This window comes from Camelus bactrianus, chromosome 16 (genome assembly GCF_048773025.1).
Source record: "Camelus bactrianus isolate YW-2024 breed Bactrian camel chromosome 16, ASM4877302v1, whole genome shotgun sequence".
Taxonomy (NCBI): domain Eukaryota; kingdom Metazoa; phylum Chordata; class Mammalia; order Artiodactyla; family Camelidae; genus Camelus; species Camelus bactrianus.
Genome location: NC_133554.1, coordinates 54,947,091 through 54,966,973, shown reverse-complemented (window position 1 = coordinate 54,966,973; position 19,883 = coordinate 54,947,091). Strand labels below are relative to the sequence as shown.

At 43.0% G+C, this 19,883-nt stretch overlaps 1 protein-coding gene across 1 annotated transcript in view; it reads left to right on the top strand.

The window, feature by feature from the left end:
* The first annotated feature begins 14,681 nt into the window (after positions 1-14,681).
* The window catches only part of GRB2 (growth factor receptor bound protein 2), a 60,321-nt gene continuing 55,119 nt past the window's right edge, over positions 14,682-19,883 (top strand). The window contains exon 1 of the mRNA XM_074343671.1: positions 14,682-14,892. The gene's annotated coding sequence lies outside the window, so the exon portion shown is untranslated. The remainder of the gene's footprint in view (positions 14,893-19,883) is intronic.

Below are 19,883 nucleotides of genomic sequence, written 5' to 3'. Positions count from 1 at the left end.
TTAAATTTTGTGCTAGTGCCAACACGGAATTACTGTGCCATTATTAGTTAAAAATGAAGTCTGTGTCCCAAAATACTGCCCCTTGGACAGAGCCCACAGACCTAGCAGCTTGCTTGCTGCTGCTTCCCAGGGTCTGCTGTTCCAAGCCCACCCAACATGGTTGCTTGTTGAGGGGGGGATGGGGAGAGGGAGGTAGTTGGACATCGGGTCTGGAAGAGGACAAAGACCCTCACTTGATCAAATGAAATAATGTGTGTGAAGATACTGATCAGATGAGATAATGCATGCTTTTGCACTGCAAAGTGTACTCAGTATTTTATAAATCCTCCCCCTAACGGTGTGAAAAAGCTACATGAAGGAAGACAGGTTTATTTAAAGGCGATGACCAGATCCCTGCCTTGATTTCACCACAGAAACTTGGGATAATTGATGGCTGTTTATAAAACTTCTTTTCTATCTTTGGGTGACAGGGGCTTGGTGAGAGTGTGGGATAGATTATCAGCTGTTACTCCACCTGGCCTTCTGCAACCTCGTCTCAGATTGCTGGCTGCTTAGTTATTTTTCATTGCAATCCTGTCCTTTCTTCCTGTGTCCATAGAAACTGCCAGTAATGCAGGGACTCGTTCTTTCATGGGGCCTCTAAGATTCTCACAGCTTTGCTCTGAGCCCGAGAACTTTCCCCATTAAGCCAGAAATAGGGCTGGTGTATCTATTGGTGATGTCTTCTAATTTAAACCAAAAGTGTCCCCTTTTCAGGGGAGAGGTTATAGCTCAGTGGCAGAGCATGTGCTTAGCATGCACAAGGTCCTGGGTTCAATCCCCAGTACCTCTATTTAAATAAATAAACCTAATTACCAACCCCCCAAACAAACAAAAAGTGTCCCCTTTTCCATTTGAATGCTGCTTAAGATATACCCCACTGAGAGAGTCCTTGCTCAGGATTTGGTTGTGAGGAATCAGAGTCTTCATACTTAAAAAGCCGATGATCAGTCATTTTGTAGAATAATCAGTGCCCGACCCCTGCAACGTGAAAAAGCACATGTACTGAAAACCTAGCTTTGCTATCAGGCAGAGAATGTGCATTAAATGTGTTTCATCACTTTTGTGTCTCTTAAGGGTTTGGTTGACATAGGAATTTGGGAGCAAGTTCCTAATATGCTTGATGCACTTAACCCTGTCAGTGTTCTTCCAGCTCCTGAGGCAGTAGGCTGTGAGGGTTACAAGTGGAGCCTAGTCAGGTAAACCCAAGTTTGAATTCCAGAGCTGATACTTCCTGGCTCTGAGACCTTTCTCAAAGCCTCAGTTTCCTCATCTGGAAAATTTCGATAACAAGAGAACTTTCTCACTGGCTTGTTAAATGAGATCAGGAACAGAAGACGATAAACCCAGTGCCTGGCACAGTGAGTGTTCACTATGCAGTGGTTGTGATTATTAGTGAAATGGGTTGCTGAATGAGACAGAGCAGGGGAAACCTGATTTGGGAGAAAAGCAGCTAAGTTAAATCTCACACAGAATTTTACAAACCCTATGTTATGTATGTATGTTAAAAAAAAAGTATTCTATTTTGTAATAGGTAATCCATGCACATAAATAGTTCAAAAGAAACAAAGAAGTATGAAACATAGGTCTCCCTCCCACCCCTGACCCTGACCTCCCAGTTCCCCTCCCCGAGGCAATTAATAAACCAGTTTCCTGAGAATCGTCCAGGAAATTTTCAGTATTGAAAAATTCCTACCGAGGGAAAGAGTTTTGAAGGGCAGAAGAGTTTGATTATAAAGACAGCTGCCTGTGTGTCGTGTTGGACCCCAAGTGTACCAAGTATTTTGAAAGCATATTTAGTTCTCTGCAGCCTGAGCCAGACTGGATGAAGTCTTTCTAGCTATAATAAGACACTTGGGCTCAGAAAAGCAATATGATTCAGAAGCAGGATTCACAGCTCCCAAAGCAGAGCCCCTCATGTTTGGCGGGGGATGTCAGGGCAGGGCAAAGCAAAACTGTGAGATCTGAACTCTGGACTGTGGGCTCATTCCCGACATTCCCTGTTTGCCAAGCCCGCATTGCCGACATTCCCCTGGGGCTTAGGTTCTCCGCTCTCCCCCTGGACAGGGATACTCGGGGTCACATAGTTTTGCCTTCAGCTGCTGGAGGGGCTGGAGGACAGGTTGGAGGAGACAGTGATCCAAAGCCAAGTGAAATAAGCAAGGATCCCTTCCTGCATTCTCCCCTGACCTGCTGGAGTCCAGTTTCTATTCTGTAAAATGCACAGATCTTATATTTATCCAGGATCCACTGGGTAAATTTAAACCTGCTCAAGTCCCAAGAAGCACCTGTTTATTGGCCAAACAGGGCTATTTGTTGCCCTACTGTTAACAGGGTAACTGCGTGTAAATATGGAGCCAAGAGGGCTCACTCACTGGCCTCCCAGCTTCTGTCAAACAAACAGGTATTGAGTCACCCAACTGAATGGGATTTTGCAACCTTGGTAACACATTCTGGTACTTAACTCTACATCAAAAAGTTCCCACTTAAATCTAACCTGAATTCACCAAGCTGGAATTTGTCTGGTATCCAGTTATTAAGGAAAATGGTGGTGACCATCTCTTGTGCGCTTGAAGACATTCATTAGTCTTTGTCCCTTTAATACGAAATGAAAGCCCATCCAAGTTCTTTCATCTTCCACCTAGATTCAATTTCTAACCCCTCAGATGCTCCTGTGACTGTCTTTGTGCTCTCTTTTCCCAGCCTCCAAACCAGGCCCCATGCAGAATATCAGGGAAGACCCCTGACATAGCATCTTTGTGTGTGTGTGTGCGCGCGCGCGCGTGTGGATGTTCATTGCCTTTTCAGTCACAATAGCCAAACACTGGAAACAATCCAAATGTCCACTAATTGGAGAATGGATAAACAAAATGTGGTATATCTAAAATGAGGAGTCCCACTTAGTAATAAAAAGTGACGAATTACTGATGTGCACAACCAGGTGGATGAATCTCAAAATTCTTACACTGAGTCAAAAAAAGCCAGATCCAGAAATGTTTATGATGTCTGGTTCCATTAATTTTTTATTTTGTAACTTTTTTGGGGGGCGAGGTAATTAGGTTTATTTGTTTATTTATTCTTTAAATGGAAGTACCAGGGAATTGAACCCAGGACCTCATGCATGCCAAGCATGCACTGTCATTGAGCTATACCTTCTCCCCGAAATGATTCCATTTTAGTAAAATTCAAGAAAATGCAAAGTGTGTTATAGTGACACAAACCACATCAGTAGTGTCTCCTCCAGTAACTGCCTGGGGCCAGGGATGGAGGAACAGATCAACTGCAAAGGGCCACAAGGAAACACCTGAGGTGGTTGGAAGTCGTCTGTATCTTGCTTGTGATGATGGTTTCACTATACACACACACACACATTTACATACACACACAGATATATACACACACACACAAACTCATTGATGTGTACATGGACATAGCATCTTTTACTCTATTTTCTGCTTCCCTTGCATCCTCCAAGCCTTTGGAGCTGCTTGCCTGATTCATCTTAAGCCTGCGTGTATATCAGCTCAGCTATATAAAGCTCAAGATTTTCTCCATCTGATATTCCTAAATGTCAGAGTGGACGAGTGATGATCCTCCTTTCTGGCCTCTAGGCAGTTCTGCTATTTATATTGATCTGAGTTCATGATGGTGCTTGTAGAGATTTAATTTTCCTAAAGCCCAAGCCCTCACGTTAACTTGGGAGAGGGTGGAGATTTGATTTCCTGAGCCGAGCCAAAGACTCAGGAACGGAGTTGATTCCTAGCCTCAGAAGGGCTGCCGGCAATACTGTGAAGCCAGTTGCTTTATTTCTTTGGCGCTCAGAGCAGAAGAACAGAGATAACGTTAGTAAACTTCCCCCAGGGTTTTGTGACTGGCTAAGGTCTCAAATGGACTGAAAAAAAAAAAAGAAGAAGAAAAAGAAGGAATTGGAAAAGCACAAAGCATTAGAATTGATTTTCAAGCAATTCTATCCTATTTTCAAGTAAAATGAGCCTTAAGAAAGCAAGTATAATACATTACCGATTACATCACACAACAGCCTACACTTATTATGACTAAGGGCCCTGAAGCCCAGTTAGATGAGATAAATTATGCCAAGTGCCTTGGACAGCGCCCTAAAACAGGGATGGAACTCAGGACAAGTTAGTTCTCTTCCTAATTGTATTGCTGTTAACCAGAAAGGTTAAAGGAGTAATGGAGTCAACGTTCTGCTGGATGCTAATTAAACCGTCAGCTATGTTGTCTATAAAACACAGCCAGTACATGGTGTCTATAGCCAAAACACCCAGGGAGGGCTGTCCCCGGTGACAGCCTGGTTTAGGTTGTCTGGCCACCTCGGGAGGGGCCTTGAGATGCCACTGAGTCCCTGAGAGGACTTATTTTCAGTCCTGACAATTATCTTAGTGTCATGGTCCAGACACCATAATAACAGTAATAATACTAACAATGAACATTTTTTTTAGAGCTTACCGAGGGCCAGGCTCTGACTTAAACACACTTCTTGCATTATTTCATTAAGGATTCTAAGACAAATGTTCAGACACTGAGGATCCTTGCCAGAAAGTGGGACACCAGAAACCTTTCCACTGAGCTATCTAAATTAGAAAAAGGTTGAGAAAGAGAGAATAAATTCCATAACGTTCTGCCCTTGGGTCATAAAACCAAAAGAATAGTCTAGCAGCCGAAATATGTTTCACACAAGAAGGCAGGGAAAATGCAGCTTTGGGGTTTATTAAGTAAATGGGGAAATATTACTTCTGTTCTTTGGTAACCACAAAGAATTGAAACTTGTGGTTAAAGATTAAGGGGTTAGGGAGAGTGAGAGGGGAGGATTGTCTTGTTCCTTCCTGATGCCTTTTCTGGTTCCAGGGACTTAGGGTTTCCATTGCATAGGGTGCAACTGGATATTTCCTCCACACTTCATTGCTGGGACCTGGCAAGTGGCATTTCCTGGCACTCAGGAGCAGCGAGTTCTGACAGCAGCAAGGTCGAATCCATTTTTGGAGCTAAACACCCACATTCCTTTACGGTGAGTTCTGCAACCTCGAGGCAGGCTTCACTAGAGTGCCCTCTAGTGGTAACCACAGGGAGTTGCCCAATTTTCCAGCCTATGGATGATGAATCACCCCAGAAATGTTAGACTCCTTGTGGCAACAGAAGCCTCTTGGTTTTTTCCGTCACTAATTGCCCTGTGGTTGGTGATGACAAATGCGGCTGACAACATGAGCAAGTTGACGTTATTCCACTTGCTAATTAAAACCATGAAGTACACTTTCATGTGAAACACGAAAGCCCTGAAGATGCTTGTATATGTCCAACCTCCCACCTGCGGCAGTGATTGCTCTGAACTGGAATGAGACACTTGTCCACCAGTGATGCAACTTCTCTATAAGGTGGCAATGGGCTGTCTCCTCTCTAGAGGGGCCTTAAGACTGTAGAGGAAAAATAATGGTGATAATCTACAAACTGTTTAGAGATTGTTGGTTGGCTGGAAGTATAGGTGTGTATACTTGAGACAGCTAAAAGATATGGCCTGATAAGTTTTTAATAACTATGGGAAATGAATCCATATGGGGTCATTAAAATGAAGACAGGGAAAATTGAGATGTGAGAGTCTAAGGTTATGACTAAGAAACATTTTACAGCACTTTTATGATGCATTATCTTATTTTGTTTCATTTTCACAACTCTGTCTTGAGATGTATTTTTTCCTCATTTTTCCACATGAGGAAATTAAGTCACAAGCAGCTAATATCACATGTCAGAGATTACAATCATTTAGCGGAAGGGCTAGGAGTGGAACCACCTCTCCTGCCTTCAATACTGTGTTTATTTCACTGGGTCTCTTGGGTCAGTCCTCCGATCCTCAGGCTGGAAAAGGGGGAGTCATCCTTCATTTCTCACTCTCCCTCACCTCTCACGTTCAGTCCACCAGCAAGTGGAAATCACAGGTCTCCACGCTCTGTTGCTGCAACCTGAGGTTTCCCCCTGCAATGAAGAGCTCAGGTCTGCCCATCCCCATGCCCCTTCTGTCCACCTCCAACACATCTTCCCAGTCCAGACTCCCTTAGACGGTTGACACAGGCTTCTGAAAATTGTTAAATATTTACTTGTTCAGCAGATGACTGGTTAAAGAAGATGTGGTAAGTATATATCTACAATGGAATACTACTCACCCATAAAAAATAATGTGATAATGCCATTTGCAGCAACATGGATGGACCTAGAGGTGATCATATTAAGTGAAGTAAGTCAGACAGAGAAAGACAAATACCATATGATATCACTTACATGTGGAATCTAAAATGTGATACAAGTGAACTTATTTACAAAACAGAAACAGACTCACTGACATAAAAAAACAAGCTTAAGGTTACCAAAGGGGAAAGAGAGGGGAGGGATAAATTAGAAGTTTGGGATTTGAAGATACAAACTACTAAATATAAAACAGGTAAACATAAAGGTCCTACTGTTAGCACAGGGAACTATGTTCAATTTATTATAATAACTTATTATGAAAAAGAATATATATAAATGTATAACTGAATCCCTATGCTGTGCACCAGAAACTAACACATTGTAAATCAACTATCCTTTAATTTAGAAAAAACATAAAATATTTGTTGACTGATTTGTTGTTCACCTTTCCATATAGGATTGTCAACTCCACGAGACAGGAGCCTTGTCCTTAAATTTACCAGTGTGCCCCCTATGCCAATCTCATAATGTGCATTCGATGTGTTCATGAAATGAATGAGGGAAAAAACACACTAACTCAGCAATTTCAGTCTTTTAAAATACTCATGTCCAGACCCTCAACTCCAGAGAGTCTAATTTATCTGGGATGGGACCAGGTATCGATCTGGTATTTTTAAATTTTCGACGTATTTTAAAATTTGTTATTGTGGTAATATATCCATAACATAGCATTTACCCTTTTAACCATTTAAAGTGTACCGTTCAGTGGCATTAAGTACATTCACGATGTTGCGCCGTCACCACTGTCCATCTCCAGAACATTTTCCATCTTCCCAAAATGAAATTCTGCCCCCAACAAAAGCTTACTCCCCTCCCCACTTTCTTTTCTGCCTGGCTTAGACTTCACACCCCATCGCTGCGTCTAGTGCCTTGCATGCACCCTCAGCACCCTGACCCCTTCCTCCTTTGGTGGAGTTTGCCTGGCAAAACCCCAACCAGGCTCAACCAGGTTCTTCAGCTGTCCTGTGTCTGCAACCAGGCAGCTGAATGTAACTGGTTAAACACAGGTAAGCAGGCTGAGTGGCCTCTTTTAAATCTACAATTCCAAATCCAGGTGGGACCTTAGCACCACCTGTGGTGTTTCCTACATCGATTTGCTCCCCCTTAGTCCAGAAGTTCAGTTTCATACCTTCCAATTAAAACAAATCTCCTAGGGGGAGGGTGTAGCTCAGTGGTAGAGGACATCCTTAGCATGCATGAGGTCCCAAGTTCAATCCCCAGCACCTCCACTAAAAACCGAAAACAAATAAAAAACCTCCTGCACTCTTCTCCCCTCCTCCACATCAGGTGTTCACCCCACTCATTTAACTAAGGGAACAGAAGCCATCAGTATAGAAGGATTGCATCTTCCCACCACCATTGCCACCCACCGACCCACATCTGTTTTGACATATGCCACACCTTGTCCATGAAAATGGGTAAATTGCAAGGACTCTGCTCCCAATTCCCTTCTCTGTCCTGTATCCTAAAGTTTCCCTCTCTACCAGATAGTTCCCTTCAGCACACAAAACATGCCCTAATAGGTCCTCTATTTAAAATCCCTTCCTCAGCCATCCAAATCTCTCTGCTCTGCTTTATAGCAAAACTCTAACAGAGTCACCTTTCCTGGCTGCTTGCACTTTCTTATGTCCCATCCTTTCTTTCCACCAGTTCTTTCTCCAATCTCCTGCAATCAGACTCTCACCCACCTCCTATGAAGACTGTTCTTGTCAATATCACTAACAATCTCCATCTCTCCAGATTTGCTGGTGGATTCCAAGCCTTCATCTTGCCTCCCATTCTATTTAGCAATATTGGACACAGCAGACTCTCCCCTCTTTTTGGAAACACTTAATTTCCCCATCCGTAAAATGGGCATAGTCATAATGTCTACCATGTAAGGTTATTGTGACAGCTAAAGGTGGTAATGCACATAAAGCCCTTAGACTTTTCCTGGCCCCAAATTCATGCTCAATCCCTGTCAGCTAGTCTTAAATATAACATTTTCATCTTTCACGGGAGGATGGGTTCATGTAATACTTGTCTAATCAAAACTTAGTTTGCAAAAAAAAATTAAAAAGCAAAAGGGCAGCAGAGGGCTCAATTTTTTTTTAAGTGGGAAATTTTAAGGGAGAAGAAGATAGAGTCTCATAGGTAGAATACTGAATTATTTTTATAAGGTTAATATAACCAATTGCTAATGCTTCTCTCTCATAAGCATGGGAACAGTGGGGAAATTTCCACTCTTTGGATACACCACTTGCAATTTAGCTCACAGCCAAAATGGAATTGACTTCATCACTGTAATGAACAGAATGTGTTCTAATGAGAGAGCAACTTGGAAACCAAAACAGAAGGAACGGAGAAGGGCCAGCCTCCTCTGAACTTGACTCTGGCAGGGCTACAGAGAGCTGTCGGGATCAGAGTCCATTTGCTTATCTGGGCTTTTATTTTTTTAATTTATTTACAATGTGGTGCTGAGAAGTGCCACCCGCCCAGACCTTGACCACACCAATGGGCTTTACTGGCATTTATCAGCTGCAGGCAGCTTAAGACTAGAGGAGTACTCTAGGGGATGAGTCCCAAGTTCTCTCCTCCCCAAAGCAACTCACATTCTGATTCCTGTAATCTAGGGCATGTCAGCAAGATCCCAGAGTCCCCAGGACTCAATTATTCAGTACACACTGTCTCTCAAAGTCTGGTCTAAAGATGACCAGCCTAAGAATTACCTGCAACTGCTTATTTAAAATGCATATTTCTGAGCCTTTCTCAGACCTAATGAGCTGAATATCTCTGGGTCACTGGAGCTCGTATTTTTAACAGGTCCCCAGGCAATTCTCTTATGTATTAAAATGTGAGAGCTGCTACTTTGGAGAAGAATTGTCGACCCTTTTCTCCATTTAAAAAACTTGCTATTTGTTCTAGAGGGGCCTCCACTTGATTCTACCTATTAGAATGTTAGCTGTTCTTCAAGACAACTCAGATAATGCCTTTTCCATGAAGCCTTCCTGGACTCCCTGTCCCCAAGTTCTCTCTCTCTCCTGGCCTCCCTTAACCCTGAGTCCCAGTCCTCCTAGAGCACTTGTCCTGTTGTATTACATCATCTGGAGTCAGGCTTTCTCACCACTGTAGTTTATAAAATTCTTAGGAACCCTGACTTGTAAAAATTCATTTTTTTCCTGTCCACCACGGTCCCTAGTTTCCAATCTTGCACACAGTGTTCAATAAAAGTTAGTTGAATAAATGAATATTGTGTGATAAAACTGATTTGGGGAATGACCAAAGAGGAAAGAAGAGTGAGGGACAAGAATGTGGAAAGAAGAAGATAGATAAGAAAGAAATTACAAAATTATAGCTGGCTACTTTACTATGACTTACATCAATGCATACAAAAAAATGGAGAGTGATCAATATTTTAGGAAAATCAAATTCTAATGCTTTGACATTAATGGCTCTTAGTAATAACTGAGGAAGGTAAGGGAACTCTAATGCTCCCCATCAGACGTACCCCCTTTTCTCTCTACTTCTTTCCTTCTTTCCCTTCTCCTATTCCTCTTCCCAGACTTTCTTATCTACTCTTTCTCTCCCTTATTTCCATTTACCTTTTTTGAAGGCTCCTTCTAGCATGCCTTATGCCAGCCTATCATTTGGTTGCTAAACATTAATTACCAGGCATTAGGCCAGGTGTGAGGAGCCAAAAAAATAAGACATGGTCCCCGTCCTTGAGGAACGTGTGGACTAAAGGGGAGTACAAGAAAGTAAATGGCTCACATATGGCTTTATGAAAACGCAGTGATGCTGTGGCTGAGGGTGCTATGAGAACATGTTGGAGGGACCAGAGCATCATGGAAGGCTTCCTGGTGGAGGTGGCACTGAGTTGAGATTTGGAGCACAGACAGGAGCCAGGTGATGACAGGGAAGGCAGGGAGAAGAGGCACTCCAGCCCAAAGGAGCAGTTTGCACAAAACCTAGGTCATAAGAGAATGGTAGAGTCATTCAGGAAACTGCAAGTCATTTGAAACAGTAGAGACAGATGGGTTCAAAGGATGAAGCTGGAGTTACTGGCAGGGCCAGCCACGAGGGTCATGTGGGGCTCGTAAGGACCTTATCTGTGACCCCCTGATTGGATTTGTATTTCAGAAAGCCCGCTCCGGCTGCAGTGTAGATAATGACTTGGAAGGGGGCAGGGTGATCAGTGAACAGGCCAGAGCAGCCCCCCAGGAAAGACGGTGGTGTGGACCAGGTCGGGTGATGGAATTGGAGTCAGGAGGTCAAGGAAGGGAAGTCACAGGACTTGGTGTCCCAGTGGTAGACATAGCATCAGAGGCCACCCTCAAAGCCCAAGAGGTGTGTATCTCAGCCGTGGCTCACAAGTAGAAAAAAGCAAATTCCAAGATGAGAATTTCCAAGATCAATTGAGCAGGTGGGAGTAGAATTTCAATGACCAAATTTTAGTGGTCACTGGTTGTCTCGTTCTTTCCCACTAAAGAGAAGCTCGGAAAAGTGGGCTCAGAGGAGGTGCCTGAGATGGGATTTCAAGGTTCAGTTAATGCCAGGGCAATGTCCAGTTCTTACCGGCAGGCGGCAGCACCACAACTCAGAGAAAGCAAAGTGAGAAACCCTTTCTGACGACTAAAAATAACCGCAAACCCCAACCGAAGCGAGAGCCGTTTTGGTGATTAATTTGTGCATTCCGAAGCAACTGATGTGGCCAATCTGCAATTAGCAAGTTTTGCTACAGTTACAACAGCTTTTCATACCAGGGTGTGGCTTTTACTTCACAATTTGCCTCTTGCTCCAACTTTTTTCCTATTTAACATGAGCCATTTTTGTTAATATTTACTCATTGTAATCCACTAATGTGGATTGTTTCTCTGTATAGAATGATCTTGGGCAGCGTTCTCTCAAGTTTCTGAGTCTGCGTCTGCAGAAATAAATTTTTGATCAAAAAGACAATGTAACAAATGTGGATTTTTTTTTTAAGTCATCCACAATGACTTCATTACAACACAATTATTTTTACTTTTAAATGTTCACTTCCAAGTCTGGCCCATAGGCATACATTTTTACATAGACATACTCAGAGTCTGTTTTATTAATTTTAAAAGAAAGTGTATCTTTTTTTTTTTTTTTCCTGTTCTGTTAGGGTATCTAGTCTCTTCTGAGATCTCACCCACTTCCTTAGCTTCAAAGATCACATTGCACAGAAAAGCAGCCACATCTTTATCTCTGGTCAACTTCTGGTATTTATTCATCCATCCATCCATCCATCCTTTAATTCACTGTATGCAGTGGGCTGGGGGCTGGGAATACAACTGCGAGAAGATTTGGTCCTCTTTGTCTGGGAGCTTGTAGAGGATTTGGTAGAGGATGAAGGGAGGAAGTGAACCAACCATTATGCTGCAATGAGATTGGAGGCACAGTGGGAATTTTGAGGAAGAAACCCTAAAACTGACTTGGGGGGCCTAAAGCAAGGGGAGAAGACCAACCAAGCAGAGGAAACTGTATGTGTAAAGATATGGACACTCAAAAGATCATGGCACCTTCCGGAAACCACAGTGGTTTAGTAGTGGTGGTGTGTGTTGGCCGGAGACTGAGAGAGTGGGGCTGGCAGGCAGGGACCAGATCCATAAGGGTCTTGCACAGGTCTTAGGACATTTTCCTGTGGATAAACAGCTTAGTTCCAATTGATTTTCCATTCTGCAGCTAGAGCAATAAAATATTCTGAAGATGAAAATCTGCCCACAGTCCACCCCTGCTTCAGTGTCCCATAGAATCAAGTCCCTAGTGTTTTTCTTTTTAACTTTATTTTTTGTTAGTTTGCATGCTCACTTTTTAAAAAACACTTTCTAATAGATTTATTCAGTTTATTTTTATTTTATTTATTTTTTGAAGGGGGAGATAATTAGGTTTATTTATTTACTTACTAAAAATTTTTTGTTGTTTTTTTTTGCAGGGGAGGAAGGTAATTAGGTTTATTTATGTATTTTTTAATTTTTTTTTTTTTTTTTTAGTGGAGGTACTGGGGATTGAACCGAGGACCTCATACATGCTAAGTGTGAGCTCTACTACTGAGCTATACCTTCCCCCTCAAGTCCCCAGTTTTTCGCAACACTGAAAGGCCCTGTAGGCACCTCTCTGAATGCTTCACCCACGTGCCACATTCTTATTCATCCCAGCTGTAAATGGCTTCTTGGAGTTCTCTCTTACTGCCTGGACTTTGCACCCTTTTCTGGAACATTCTTTTCCTCTCAGGCTAACCAGGGTTTCAGTTTAAACCTCCCTCCTCAGTCTTCCCTGATCCTGGATTAGGTCAGGTTCCCTGCTTTATGCTCCCAAAGCTGCCAGTCCTAAGTGTATCCTGTTCTCAGAGGTCTGTCTTCCCCTTTAGACTGCAAGCTCTGTGACAGCTTGTCCTGCTGTCTGCAGGACAGATGCTCAGCTAATGCTGTGGACAGAAAGAATGAATGCATTGAGCTTTTCAATGACCTACTGGAGATTTCCATCTTCGAGTCTCTACATTTCCCAAATTGGGGCATCATCACCATCTTCTTACCTGTCCTTTCCCTGTACACCTCCCCCACCCCCAACCTCCTCCCCAGTCAGCTCCTCCTCTGGCCTAGTAAATTTCTCTGCCGTTCTTCCCACTCAAAATAAAGAACTGAAACTCTTCCCTCACTTCCTCTTCTACTCTGCTCAGCAGCTAAGTCCTTCCCTTTCATTTCTATTTTTTTACTGGCCACCATTCTAGAAAAAAGTATCATAGTGGGAAAAAATATATACGGGTTTTAGGACAAGACAGATCTAGGTTCAAATCTCAGATCTACTATATTCGGATTTCCTTGGATGAGTTTCTAACCTCAATTTCCCAGTCTGTAAAATGGGGATATTATCCACTGTAGCAACACTATGGCTTTAGTATATATCAGGTGGTAAATAGATGGTCCTCTTGTTGTTTGCACCTTATATCAGACATCTGCTCAAAAACCTTCAGAGGTTGCACGTCACTTGTCAGTGAAGCCTAAGCCACACATTTTGGCCTTGCCTCTTATTACTTTTCCCCCTAAGTCCTAAACTCTGGCCAATCTGAAATACTGGCTGATCCCATCACTCGTCCTTCCCTGCTTTCATGTTGCAGTTCAAACACCAAGTCCTCCCTGATTACCTGAGCACCAACTGGCTCCCTCCTCTGCAATCCTACATGTAGTTCAATGGCACTTAGGGCCAACGGTTTTGCCCTGAAGACTAGGCAACTCTCCTCTAGATGACAAACTGCTGAAAGCAGAGGTTTTGTAGGGTTCATCTATCACTCAGCCTAGCGCCTTGCATGCAGTTAAGGATCAATAAATACTTAGTGAAAAAACAATTCATTCTCCTTACTTCAGTGGGCTTGTTTTCACCATAGTATCAGATGTTTGGTTATTCTCATCTCTAGCTATTTTGTTGGCTTCCAGGAAACACATTACCATTAGATGCTCCGTTCTCTCCTGTAACTGGAAAGCGCTTTTGGAACTGAAAAATAAGTTACTTCTCCAGGATTCATCTTCTGCCACTCCCCAGTAACTCACCTCGCCTCATACAGGAAGCGAACTACTTAGCATCGCACAGAACACGACTCTCACGCCTCCGATCCTTTGCACGTGCGTGCCATTCCCTTTACCTAGAATGGCCTTACCCCGACTTTTCTGGCGAACTCCTACTCATCCTCCAAGACTCAGTTCAGACATCACTACATCACCACCTCTGAGAAGGTTTTTCTGAGATGGGCAGAGTACCGACCCCTCCTCCCCATGTTTTGGCCTCCTTAGCATTTTCCAAACAATTCTGACAGTACTTTTGGTATTATTTGTCTACTTTTCTTCTATTCCTCCGTGAATTCCTTGAGTGCCGGGATTTCTGTTCGTCGTTGTACTTCCTATACCTAGCACGGTGCTTATCACGTATTAGGCACTTGATTCAACCGATGAACGAATGAATATATGAACTCATCTAACACTGCAGAGTTTGGACCGAATTCTCAAATATTTCGAGACCTGGTCCTCTATTTGAAGTGCTTCGTGCGGGAGGGAGATTTCCTGCTCGCTCCCCTTCCCCCCTCCCTTTCCCTCCTCCAAATTGCCCTGGTTTGATGGAAAGGGAAGGGAAGTGATTAGGAAGCGGTTAAAGAGTTAGTTACTCCTTCAGGGCCAAGCTGTAATTTACCCACTCTGGCACCGAGAGGGTTACAGCGGCCCGGGGGTGGAGCCCTGCGGGTGCCACCTGCTGCGGGGCGGCCTGGCGCCTGCGCCCTGGCCTGTAGCAGGTCTACCTGCCGGGGCCCGGAGAGAAAGAGCGCTTGCGCTCTGGGCCTTTTCCGCCGGGGAAGTCTCGCGGGGGCGGGGCGGGGCGGAGCCGCGCGGGGAAGTTCTCGCGGGACCCGGACGAGGAGCGGAAGCGAGGCGGCTGTGCTGCTTCGGCTACCGGACGGCGGCGGCGGCGGCGGCAGTGGCGGCGAAGACTGTGGCGGTGACGGCGACGGGAACAGGAGCTGCCCTCGGGGAGCAGCAGCGGGGTCGGCGGCCGCTCGCACCGCTGCGGAGGGGCTGGCCAGACGCTGAGCGGAGCAGCTGCGCCACGGTGAGTGGCTGGCGGCGGCGGCAGCGCTGCTCCTGTGCCCCTTCTTCTGGGCTCCACGGCGGGAGATGGCCTGGAGGGACCGGGCCCAGCGCACCGCGGGCTGCCGGGCCTGGGGGTCGGGGCCGCGAGGGGCGGGGAGCGGAATCCCTGGGCTCCGGGCTTCACGTTTCCCCTTTTGGGGTGCTTCCTTCCTGGGGGCCATTCTTCCCCGAATCTTGGTTCCGGACGGAGCCCCGGGCCAGAGGCCGGGGGCTCCTTGTTAAGTTTCATGCCTTCTTTACGCGGGTTTGTGCAGAAGGGGCCCGGGAGAAGCCCGAGAGCACAGGGTACTCATTCTGTGAGTCAGTCTGACTTGGCCCGGGAGGCGGGGGATTCGCAGCGGGCTCCAAGTGTGGTGATTGATGCTCCTTCGACCTGCAAGGCCACCACGTCACCATCTCCTGGTGTTTGGGGGCCGAATTTTGGGAGGAAACCCACCAACCCTATAATTACTATGAGTTAGAACGTTCGCTGCTCGAGCCGGTCGAGATGCCTTTGCTTCTTCGTTGTTTGTTGTTTGTTTATTTTTGAACTACTCTGAAAGATACTTGTCAAGAGAAATAAGCAGCAGTTGATTGGAATGCTCCGAGGAAAGGTTTCAGTGAGAGAGGAGAGGGAATCTCTGGTATTCCTCATTTGCAGTGCTCTCCGTGTATATGTAAGCCGTATAAGCTTATTTAGGGAGTTACTCTGGGCTGGCTTCAGATGCAATAAAAGTATAATTTGCAGAGGAGCCGAAGTGCCCTCGCAGTCTGTCTTTTGATTGATTCTCAGAAAAGAGTGGAAAGACACACGAGGGAAATGAGCATTAGTCTCTGGCTTTCTAGTCCCTCTTTCACTTTGCCCTCCCCTGTTGTTGCCTTCCTTTTTTCCCTACTTTTCTCCATTGCCCTGCGGGCACTAAATGCTTACTCGTATAATGCAAGTCACTTGCCCCCTCCCCCCCTTCCCCCATCTACTTCCCCTTCCTCCTTATTGTCCCCTCTGTGGCATAATTTTTCGAGGTTTCTGCTCTTCGGTACAATTTGTTTTCTCCGTCATTTAAAGATTCCGTTTCTCCTGGGAAGATGCCCTCTTTCCTGCTTTATCCTTTATTTGTAAGCGAGCACTGTGTTCCTTCAGTTAGCCAGAAGGGTTGCTAGAGAGCTATGGGAGACTTAAGTTCTTCCCCTGGGAACTGGGAGGCGCAAAGAATTGAAATCAGCCGTAAGTAATCAATACTGCCAGTAGGTGACAAGCGTAGCTTGCTTGTATTTTTGTGTTTTAGTTGTTTTCTTCACTTTTAGATCACGTTTTCGTGCCTGCTCACACTTTCCTTCCTGTGTCTCTTTTATGTTAGTAAGGAAGATTTGGTTGATTTGGGGGTTGTGTGACTTCTCTTTGGCTTTTAGTGGGGGTGATGAATGTTAAAAATGAAAACCAACCATAGACCTATATTACAATAGAACTAAGAAAACTCGAAACATTTAAGGGAAGAGAATTTTAGACCAGTGATGAATTAATTAAAGTTGCCTGTTGTGATAATACTAAATTTATTCTTTACCAGGCTTTTAAAAAATCAGGTGTCTTTTCCCACTTATGCTGTAATCAGCCCTCTTTGTTATTGCTGTTGGGTTGGGTTTTTTTTTTGGTTTTTTTTTTTTTGACAGGAAGAAATTATTTGTTCTGTTGCTTCTTCCTTTGTTCAAAATTTCCTGAATCCCAAAATTTAAAAACGGTTAATTCTTGTAATCAGCTTTCTTTGATACTGGAAGCAGGCATTTAAACGCTTGAGGCAGTTTACTTCCTCAGCAGATGTATTCAGACTTGAGGGATTACTAGATTTTAAATAATACTAGTTGATGGTGCTTAGAGAATTTTTCTCAGTAATTCCTGTTCTCACGTTGCAGGTTATGCAGCAACAGTTTTAATCATTACCTAGAACAGAAGAGTAACAGATTTTGGAGAAATGAAGTAATAAAGATTAGAGACCCACCAAGCTCTCCTGAGAGACATTAATGGTTCCTTAATTCAGAAGACCTTTCCGGCACTACTGAACGGCCATTGAGAGCCTTTGGTTTTATTTGTCAAAGTTGGCCTTTTCCCAGTTGTGCTAAGTGAATATGCATTATTTTCATTTTATGCAAAGACACTGTAGCAAAGTTTGAAATCCAATAAAGGCACCGTTACTGTATAGCAGTGATTTAAAAAAAATTAGCATGCATAAGAATTACCTGTGAATCTTATTTCAAATTAGGTTCCGGGCCTAAGGCCACTACATTGCAGAACTCCAGAAGGGCACAGTGAATCAGTCCCTGAATGGGATGATTTGATGCAGCTGGTCCAAGGACCAAAACTGTTGTTACAGAATGCATCCGTAAATTAATGGGACTGGAGTGTGGCTTTAAATTACTCAGCTCAAAATTATGCTTTCTGTATATATGGAATAAATATTTAAAGGCCTATTAGAATAAGTGACTATAGATGTGATTAGTTTTTTATAAGTGTGAATATTTGAGCATTGTTTGGACTTGATGTGGAGCCATTTAAAGTTTATACTTAATAGGGCTGTTAATTTGCCAACCAGAGGGTTCTTCTGAGTCTGTATGTAGATGGAAGTTCCAGACTGACTGTGAGAACATGTGGACTGATATTTGAAAAGTCAACTGATGCTAGTTGACAGCTCTTAGCACTTTATGCCAGGGGCTGGGCTGAGGCCTTTTACAGGTGTTGTCTCTTTTAATTAGTCAAATGACCATATAAGGTGTAGATGCTGTTATTTCCCCCATTCTCTAGCTGAGGGAATACTAAGGATTAGAGAACGTTAGTCATTTCTCCAGTGTCGCCCACTCAGCCAGTGGTAAAGTGACAGTTGAATCCAGGTCTAACTCCAGAGCATCAGTAAGATTTTTGTTTTTGTTTTTTTCTAACTACAAACGCATGCTTACAGTAAAAACAATGGAAATACAATTCAGGTGTATGGTATAGAAAGTAAAAATATTTTGTGATCTCACTTCCAAAGGTAATCACTGTTAACATTTTGTTTTGGGTTTTGGGGGGGGGTTGGGGGCACACATTGATGTATATTATTTTGCTTTACAGAAATGAGATAAACTGTAATTTTTCTGCAGGTTTTTTTTAAGCTTAATAACGTATCTTGGTACTTATATAGAAAGATACTTGTTAGTTATTATGTTCATAGATATTAATCAGGGATATATGTATTTTGCACACAGTTTTTGGTCAGTATTTTAAAGAGATAAATCTGGAATTACTTATCCAAGGGTATGTAGTTTAAAATTGTCAAAAGATACTACAAAATTACTCTCCAAAAAGATTGAATTAATTAATTCCCTGCTAGAGTGTAGGCTCTGTGATGGTTTTATTATTATAATCCAGTGCCAACCATAAAGTCAGGCACATAGTACCTGCTTAAAATGTTAATAAACATTGGTAGAATAAAGAGTCTGAGAATCTGTTTATCCAGAGTATTGCAGAGACTGGATATTACATATCTTTTAAAAATTTGCCACGTAGGTGAAAGAAATCTCATTGTTTTAATTTGCTGTTTTTAATAATTAAGATGAACATCTTATCATGTATTTTAAGTAGAGTCACATATTAACTTATTTTGAGTGACTTTGTGTCAGGCTCTGTTCAAAGCACTTCATGTATGTCTATTACCTATATTACCTAATTTAATGCTCAGTGAGTCTTATAAAATAGGTGATATTATCCCTATTTTACCAATGAGACAAACTGGGGCTTATTAAAAAGGCTTCCCGAAATTATAGCTGGTAAGCATCAGGGTTATTGCTTGAACCCGGGGCCAGCCTGCCTTTGCAAACCATGCAGACTTAACACTAAGCTGTACTGCCCCAGTAAAGCATCATGTATTTTATTTTCTGTCAATTTTGGGAAGAAGAGAGTTGAATAGAAGAAAGAAAATAAAATCCTACAAATACCTTTAGGAGACTGCAGTTTAGGATACAGTGCACATTGCTTTAAATGTATAATTCAAGCTGCACTTGCCTTGTTAAAAATTCTCTGCTTGTGATGGGCTGCAGGGTGTGTGCTGGTACCAGTTCAGTTCAGACATACTCTCATTAGGCTTCAGTGTTATGTGTACTCTCAGCCCGTTTTCTTGGGAAATGAACAGCAACGTCTACTCTGTTAAGATCATTATACATGGTGTCCACGTTGACATTTCTTTCTTTTTTTTTTTTTAAGTAATTAGTGTGGTGTATGTGATAGAATGTTTTTTTTTTCTGTCTTAATAATGAAACACACCCTTCTGAATTCCTTTAGCCTGTGTGCTTTTCTGTGGATAGCTTAATATGCTGTCTTCTTCCAGTTTTCTCTGTGAGATGCTAATTTTTATTTGGCACAGCCACAGAAGTACTGATTAGCTGATTTTCATTTCTATCAAACTGTATCCCACAAAGCAGTAGTTGCCTGATTTTCATGAGTGTTAGTCTGTTTAAACTTTCTCTAGGAAACCTGTGGTAGGTAAGTTGAGTAACAGCAGGAAGACGTTGAAAACTCTTGGTTTTTATGCCATGGCTGTTCAGTCACACTACAGTCATCTGGAATCCTGAATGAGAAGTTTATGCCCTGTTACTACATAGTACCTTGACAGTGACAGTGCTTTGGGTTTCCATCTGATTTCCATTTTACAAAAATGAAACTCAGTTTTTTTGGATTTGCTCAGTTATTTTTCAGCTTCCCATTTTTTTTTTTTTTAAGTTTTTTTAGGGGGAGGGCAGGTACTTAAGCTTCTCATCTTTGGTATATAGTTCCAACGGTCAGACCAGGATACCAATGAAAATAAATGGTCAGGTCAGGGTGTGGAAGATATTGATAGGTGTGTGGCAGAGATTTTGGAGCATCTGTAAAAAAAAAAAATTTTTTTTAAGTAAGTATACACATTGGAAAGTAAGCAAAAAAAGACAGTTATTAGTTATTAATGCTGG